An 8,904-nucleotide genomic window follows, 5' to 3' on the forward strand; every position below is an offset into this window, starting at 1 on the left:
ATAGTAGCATAGTAGTCCTACGTATTCATCAAAAATGAAAGAGGTTTTATTCCTTAAAAAGTACAAAAGTCAAAGGTTTGGAGACACTTCTCCATTCGACAGGAAGCACATCTTTTTCAAAACTTTTGACTGGTAGCATATACTTAACATAGTTGTAAACTACTGGTACTGTATTTTTATGGACAGTCTAAACATTCACATTGCGCTTAAATATAGGAAAAGAAAAAAGAAACACGTACTTAAATAATGATTATTCAATTAAAATATAATGCACAAAAGTTACATTAAAATTGTACCTAAATTGTATCTAAATATTTAAAAACAAATAGTTATTGAACATTAAATGCAAATGTGTTATACTTTCAAGGTAAATACAACTTAATTGTACTTAGTTAGTGAATATTCCGCATACCACTAGAGGGAGCCCGTGTACCACTAGTGGTACTGATACCACACCATTGCCGCTTTTCCATGACAAGTACAAGAACGGCCTGGCCCCGCTCTGCCCTGGCTTCACTTGGCCGGTCTGGCCTCTGTTGCTTTTCCATTACAACAGGCACCAATCACAAGTGGGAGGGATTGGAGCAGGATCAAGAAGAAGGTGACACGCTTGTTTCTTGTCACGCCTTCCATTTCGCTGTATTTCAGCTTCTGCCAATATGGATAAAAATGCCCGCACCTCCTCTGTCGATTTGATGCTGTGTATTCAGTATCTTTTACTTTATCACATTCCTTAAACCATAAACAGATAGCTTCATAGTTAAGGAAGAAGCAAGTTGCTGAAGAGTGAGGGAGTTGGCGAGAATAAAAGCGAGAGTGTGGATTGAAAGGAGGCTCACTGGCTCCATTCTTTTGAACGTCCCCAGCATGTACGTACATTTGCGTACATTCTGGTCACAAGCTTTGCTTTTTCATCAGCAGGTACATTTTACATTCTGAATATAGTTAAGTATTGATGTAAAACACAATATTGGATGCTTCGTATACTATTTATTTGGCTGCGGCGCGGCTCGCTAAACCTGGAAATGTGTTTTCCCCATGAGGGAACGCTACAACCAGTACAACGGAAAAGGGGCATTTGAGAATCACTGATAGAGAGATCTGCCGATAATAAAGCTATTAATTTGGGTCATTAATGGAGCGTGCGTGTGTTGAGGGGTGGGGTGGGGACGGGCTGTTGTAAAACAGTAATTTGACACTGTGTTGAGAAGGTGTTATACTGACTCCTACTGACTGTTTTTGTAACTATTCAATCATCCGAATAAAAAAAACAGGTTAACAACAATAGGTAATGGGCCCAGTTGCGTCGCTGAAAAGCTGTTTTCATGAGGAATAGACGGTCTTGTGGGATTCACAATGGAAGATAAACTATTTATCGACAAACTGATAACTGGCCAACATGGAAGTTTCAGATTGACCAGTTGCTGAAAGCGAAAGGACTGCGGGGCATGGTTGTGGAAACAGATGTGCTAGCAGCGGATGCTAATACTTCAAACAGAATTCCACAGACGGAGAGAAAAGGCACTTTCCATCCTGGTGCTGAATGTAAGTACACCCCAGCTGTACCTGATAACAAGCTGTCACACTACCAAAGAAGCGTGGGACACACTGAGAGGAGATTTTGAGAGAGACACACTTGCAAATAAACTGTTCCTAAAGAAAAAATACTTTAGATGTGAAATGAAGGACGGAAAAAGTTTAACTGAACATCTAAAACGAATGAAGGAATTGACTGACCAGCTTAGAGCAATAGGTGCTGTAATTGAAGACGAAGATCATATTGTAACTCTCCTGGGTAGCTTGGCATCAAGCTATGTTACAATTGTCACAGCATTAGAAACAAACATGGACCACTTGACACTGCACTTTGTTCAGCAAGCATTAATGAATGAAGAACAAAAGAAAATGCAAGCTGATGGTGTTTATGGTGGTACCGCATCCAGTGGTCCATCAGCCATGTCAACACAAGTTCGGGGAGAGATGCAACCGAATGCTAAGGCAGTGGGACCTGACAGATTCAGCTCATGGAGATGTTACAAGTGTGGGAAAGAAGGTCATATAAAGTGTGACTGTCCACAAAACATAAGGAAAAATAAAACCCACAAGGCCAAAAGTATCATTTGGGAAGATGCAGAAGACTCATTTGAGAGTGCCTTTGTCGCAAAAGGGACAAATCAGGATGAAATGTCACCACAGGCTCAGTGGTTGGTTGACTCTGGAGCATCAAAGATGAAAAGACGACTTGACATGAAGAAAGTCTTCAAGACTACCAACATTTTTCAGAGCCACAGTCTGTAAAACTCAATGATGGCATGTTTGTGGATGCACAAGGATTTGGCAACATCAAACCAAAAATGACATTGAAAGTAAGTGATGAATAAACGTCACAATGTACGATGTGCTGTCTGTTCCCATGCTATCTGGAAATATTTTCTCAGTGGGAGCTGCTAACAGAAAAGGAAATACAGTGCAGTTCAAGATATCTTGTTGCTACATTCGAGGAAAAAATGGGAACACAAAGATCTGATGGATTGGATCAGCTGGACGTCGAGGGAAGTTTGCCGGTGCGTCATGGTGCAACAAGTGCATCAGTAGCAGCCAACCTGTAGCATCAGCGCCTGGGCCACACCAGGAAGTTGAAGGAACTCAAACATCTGCTAAATCTGAGTGGATTTTACTTCAGAAAAAGAAGTTCCCTTCTGTGAAGCGTGTGTGGAGGGAAAGCTTTCAAGCCAGTGGGAGAGATTGGCTCCCAACGTAAGTTACAGTTGATCCATAGTGACATCTGTGGTCCCATGCAGACCGAGTACATAGGTGGAGCAAAGTACTGACTTTTATTAATGACCATACCAGATGCTGCAAGGTCTACTTCATTAAACAGAAATATGAAGTTCTTAGCAAAGTCAAGGAATTTGAAAATACTTTTTGACTCTGGGCAGAAAGTCACACAGCTGAGAACAGACAATGGTGTAGGATACACATCCAATGTGTTTCAAGAATACCTGAAGGCTCAAGGTATTCACCATGAGATGACTGTACCTCACACACCTCAGCCAAATTGTGTTGCAGAAAGGAAAAACAGGACACTAATTGAAGATGCTAGAAGTATGGTGTCTCATGCTAAGTTGCCAAAGATGTGCTGGGAAGAGGCTGTAGTAACTGCAGCTTATATACAGAACAGGTTGCCTACATCTGCTCTGAAGAAAGAGACACTGTACCATAGATGGAGTGGCAAAAGGTCCAACATGAGTCACATCAAAGTGCTTGGCTGTATTGCCTATGGCACGTCCCAGAAAGACGAAAACTGGACAAGAAAGCTGTGAAACTTCACTTCATGGGATATGCAAACAATGCAAAAGGCTACCGTCTATTGGATACAGACACAAGGAGGATTTTCATTCGTCGAGGTGTCATCTTCAATGAATCAGACTTCGGCTGGAAACAGGAAGGGGAAGTATCCTGTTCACAGAATGAAACATCCATCAATACAGATGAAAAGGGAACACCAGCTGACAAGGCCACTGTCAGTGAATCTCCAAGACAAAGCAGAAGAATCAGAAAGCCTCCAAAGAGATGTGGATATGATGAGTTTGCTGACATTGTAATTGACCATTATGCTAATATGTGTTTTGTTACAGAGCCAAACACACTGAAAGAAGCACTGACGAGTCCCAATGCAAAGAAATGGCAGGAAGCGGATGACTTGGAATATGAGTCAGTGATAGAAAACGAAACATGGGACTTAGTGACTCTACCAAAGGATTGCAAGGCTATTGGATTAAGTTGGGTGTTCAAAGTCAAGCATCACAGCGACAGAAGAGTGGAGAGACAGTGTAGACTCGCTGTCAAAGGCTACTCACAGACGTATGGTGCTTACTACGATGAAACGTTTTCACCTGTGGTACGATACAGCTGATTCGTACATTACTGTCCTTTGCTGTCCAGAATAATCTACATGTACACCAGATGGATGTAGTAACTGCATTTATAAATAGATACCTGGAAGAAGAAATCTACATGGAGCAACCAGAAGGATACATCCAATCAGGTCAGGAACATCTGGTGTGTAAACTGAACAAGTCAATATATGGACTGAAACAGTCTCTAGGCTTTCAGTTTATGGAGGATATTGGGTTTAAACAGAGCACATCAGACCCATGTGTGTTTTTGAGACTTCAACAGAAGCTAGAGATACTAGCTGTGTATGTACATGATCTGATTCTGATCACAGAATCAACAGAAACCATGGATGAATTGAAACAAGCGCTCAAGAAGCGCTACAAGATGAAGGGCATGGGTGAGCTGTCTTATATCCTGGGCATCTCTGTTGTTCAAGACAAAGCAAAAGACTGTGTCTTTCTTCACCAGAAGCATTACATTGAAACGATTCTCCAGAAGTATGGAATGTATAATCCTACTCCTGTTGTAACCCCTGCTGGCAAGCAGTGAGCGTTGTGTCAAAGTTCAATGCAAACCCAAATACTGCACATGTGACATCTGTGAAAAGAATTCTTCGGTACTTGAAGGGCATAGTGAACCTTGCCCTCAAGTATGAATGGTCAGAATTGGGAACTTTGATGGGTTTCTCAGATGCTGACTGGGCTGGATATTAGGATGACTGTTGCTCAACAACCGCTAATGTATTCTTACTGAGTGGAGGAGCAGTAAGTTGCCTAAGTAAAACACAGACAACAGTTTCACTCTCAACTGCAGAAGCTGAGTATGTTGCACTCAGCCAATCACCTCAAGAAAGTACCTGGTTGAAGCGGTTACTGACTGATCTTGGAATGAGTGATTCACCAACAGTGATCCTGCAAGACAATCAAGGAGCCATCGCAATCATTAAGAATCCCTTGACATTCACTCACACTACATTTGTGAGTGTGTCAGAAATGGGCAAATACAAGTGCAGTATTGTCCAACAGTTGATATGAAGGCAGATATCTTCACCAAGCCACTGACAAGACAAACATTTGAGCATCTTAAGAGCGAGATTGGGCTTTACCCTGTACTGTTTACTGTAAGGTTAAAAAGGAGTAAGTGAAAACTCTTACAGGTTTGAATGATCTATTTCTATTATTGACATGATTTATGATGTGGAGCACTGTTATTAATTATGGAAATTACTAAAGTGCTTAAATGTCCGTGTAAAATTAAGTTGGAGTGTTGTGAAACAGTAATTTGACACTGTGTTGATAAGGTGTTAGACTGCTTCCTACTGACTATTTTTGTAACTGTTCTATCACCTGAATAAAAAACACATTTACAACAATAGGGGCAGCAGTGGTTTGGCACACGAGGACGCCACCTGGGATGTCACCTGGCCTGCTGTCACACTTCAGCCAAGAAAACACAGATTGCAAGCCCTTTGATGAGTTTGAAATTTGAGGTTCCACAGTATCTGGGCATTATGCGTGTGTAACTTTGGAAACCCTTCAGCAAAACAACACGAAGTGATTTAAAATGTATACGGAAAAATGCAGAACATGGAACAAGAGTCCACTAAGAATCAATTTTCTATGGACTTCAATTGATACTAATGAAGTTGTATGACAGCATTAAAACTCAAACATGCAAGACGACATGCTGACTTGAATCGGTCCCAAGATTTCCCTACAAACTACTAAACGACAGGCATTGCATCTCAGCTGCGGAGCGCCTGTCCATTTGTCTCCGGCGAGTGGCAATTTCGTGTCGTTATTAATTGGTGTGTCACACTAAATTAATATTCACCGTACCTACTAATGCTGCGTTCACTGGATGTTTACATAATAAAGTCAATGGAGTTGTTCGTGTGAATAGACGCGAATCTGTACTGGGTGATGTGTATGATGCGTTAGATGCGTCGCGAGTGGGGCGTTCGCTCGAGTTGGGAGATTTGAACTTCAAGCGAAATTCGAGTCGTGACAGCCAATCAGCATCGAGAATGGACTAGGTCACACACAGCGTCCTGTACACATTTGTTGAGTAGAGAATAATGAAGGAGGTGACTGTTGCAGTCTGTAGGCACCCTGAGCTGTATGACACGACATGTTATCAGTACCGGGACTGAGCAAGAAAGGAGCAGGCTTGGAAAGTTGGCGTACCTGGTAATGTATGTATGTATGTATGTATGTATGCATGTCTGCATGTGTTTATTTGTATATATGTCAATATTCTAACAGGCATATTTGTTAGAACTGGTTTGGTTTTAACTCCTCATCTATTATTGATTCTTGTGTGCTGTGTTGCTGTATTTTACTGTTAATATTGTATTACTTTTATATTTTTCTTTTTACCAAGGATGTGTAAGATGACCTTAAGTGACATGAAAGGTGGCCATAAAGTACTTTTATTAGGTAACCTGTTGAGCTAAAAATAAATAAAATCTCTTAGCCTGTGTAGAAGTTCCTGCTTGACACTGTCTGGCACAGAGGCTGTGAAAGAAATTCGTACCCACGATTGGAATAGAACACAAAGCTTGGAAACAGAAAGTGCACAGCATATTTATGCAATGTCATGTAAGTATAAAATTATGATGTTGATCCTGTTAAGTAACATGCATTTAATAATCCTTTTTTTAAGGGATGTGTTGAGTGTTTTAGGTTGGACTCACTGACTCAGCCCGAATGCCTGTCAGCAAATCCGTAAAAGTCACATGAGTGATTGTTTAGCTCTACATTCATTGAGCATTGGCTCCGCGAAGCAGTTCAGTTACGGTACCTCTTCCTTTAGGAATGATCTTTATCACCATGCCCTCCACAGTGACATGCTCCAAGCCCTTTTCTTTGATGACTTCTGCAAATAAACACTAGTGCTATTTTTAACTAATACCAATGGAACCTTGGGGGGGGGGAAGCCCTAGAGAGAAAACCAAACAAAAGCTAAGAACAAGCACTTAACCCTCATAACAGGCTTAACATAACATCACAGCAAGTTGGCTAACAGAGCAACATTAGGTTTTCCCTGGTAACTGAATTCAATGGCAGGAATTTGTGGTGGGAGGATCGATCAAAATAACGATAATATTGATACCAAGTCAGTATTGGTATCGGATCGATACTAGCGTGATGAAATCGATACAGTATACAGCTCTTGTATGCACTGCTGCGGTTTCGTCAAGCAGGCGAGACCTAGACTGCTTCTGTCTCAGCGCGGAGCAGGCACACTTTTCTCCTCCTCCCCCTTTTGTGTTTCGATTTTGTGTCATCACATGCATCTCAAAGCAAGCAAGGCTCGGATCCGCCCACCCACCAGCACACGGATAACGCATCCATCCACAGAAACACTAAGCAGAAGAATGGCAGAGAGGAAGAGGAGCGCTATGTGGCTATATTTTCAGGCTGAAAATGAGACAATGGCTGCTGCATATGAAAAGTGCTTCATTTGCAGCAGTGCCCGCAACCTAGTCAGCCAGCCACCAGGGGGCGAACGTATGGTTAAGGCAATTAAGGCTTCATTAAGGGCCGGTACCGCGCTCCATGGCCAACTTCAAATTCAAAGCTTATAATCGCATTGATGTCCAATATAGAAATATATGAAGCTTTTATTTTGACGTTGGCCCTCTCAGCATGTTGGCGGAGAGGTGGCGTGTCACGGTAAGACACTATTAGCAATCGTTGTAGCGGCTGCCTTGACTTCAACTTTTCGGCTGGCCTGACCACAGTAAAAAAATAAAAATAAAATAAAAATAAAAAAATGCCAGAAGTAAATAGAGAGGGAAATCACAACTGTTGAGTTCTTTGCAGTTTGTGACCGTGCATGACTGACAAATGGTTGTTTGTTTCTATGTGCCCTGCGTTTGGCTGGCGACCAGTTCAGGGTGTGCCCCGCCTTTCGCCGGAAGATAGCTGGGATAGGCTCCGACACACCTGCGACCCAAGTGAGGATAAGCGGAACGGAAGACGAATGAATGAATGAATCTATCATTTATTCTTATTGAAAGCTTTATTTTGCACTGGAAACTGTAACATATTGTTTGTTGAAAAGTAGTGCAATAAAAAAATATATTTTTTCCCTTAACATGAAGAATGATTGTGACTAATAATCACAATTATAATGTTGATCAAAATAATTATGATTATTATTTTGGCCATTATATACCTGGTGATTGAAAAGTAACTCCCTATTTTTAAGTACCTATTATTTATTTCTGAACTATAATTCTTACAAGAAATGGACATGAGAAGAAAGTGTATTGCATGGAGTTTTATTTAAAATTCGATATGGGCGCCAGCATTAGCCACCAGTTTCTCAAGCCGCCTGGGAACCGCATTAACTGATTTCACAAGGAACTCTTGTGGGATGGAAGACGTAACTTCTCGTATTCGCCCTTCAAGTTCTTCCAAAGTCGTTGCTTTGGTAGAATAGACTTGCTCCTTTAATCATGGAACATACAAAAAAAAAATGAGAAAACTATTACAACATATGAATAAATTATAAGTATTTTAAAATAGGGAGTTACTTTTCAATCACCCTGTGTATATATATTATATTAAATATTTCTAACACAGCGCTTGATTTGGATCTCATTGGCCATGAAAATACATCCTGCAATCGCCCACAACTGTCTGACTGTTATCAAGTTGAAAAATTTAACAGGTGGTGTGGTATACACTAACACAATCCCAGTGGTTCGCATGCAAACTCAATGGAACATGTAAACTAGGTCTGGGTGATATGGCCTTTTAATTGATTTTTTATTTTTTTTTACCCTTCAATAAAAACTAAAAGCAAGCAACAATGACATTTTTCAAACTTGGAGAAAATGTCCCTTTAAAAATAACCCTAAAAATAAATGATGAATAGTATGACTCTAGTCCAGGGCTAACCAACTTGGTACCCAGTAGCACCTGATCGGCAAACCAGGATGGCTTGTTTAATTAATGCAATCGTTCGTTCTACCATTTATTAACTCATTTATTC

The 8,904-nt window shown here is 40.9% G+C and overlaps 1 long non-coding RNA gene across 1 annotated transcript; it reads left to right on the forward strand.

The window, feature by feature from the left end:
• Nucleotides 1–223: 223 nt before the first annotated feature.
• LOC133480114 (uncharacterized) lies at nt 224–8,001 on the forward strand. Its single transcript, XR_009789188.1, has 2 exons — nt 224–921; nt 1,413–8,001. It is a non-coding gene; the product is annotated as an uncharacterized LOC133480114 (long non-coding RNA).
• Nucleotides 8,002–8,904: the final 903 nt, after the last annotated feature.

The sequence above is a fragment of the Phyllopteryx taeniolatus genome, chromosome 6 (assembly GCF_024500385.1).
Source record: "Phyllopteryx taeniolatus isolate TA_2022b chromosome 6, UOR_Ptae_1.2, whole genome shotgun sequence".
NCBI classification, from domain to species: domain Eukaryota; kingdom Metazoa; phylum Chordata; class Actinopteri; order Syngnathiformes; family Syngnathidae; genus Phyllopteryx; species Phyllopteryx taeniolatus.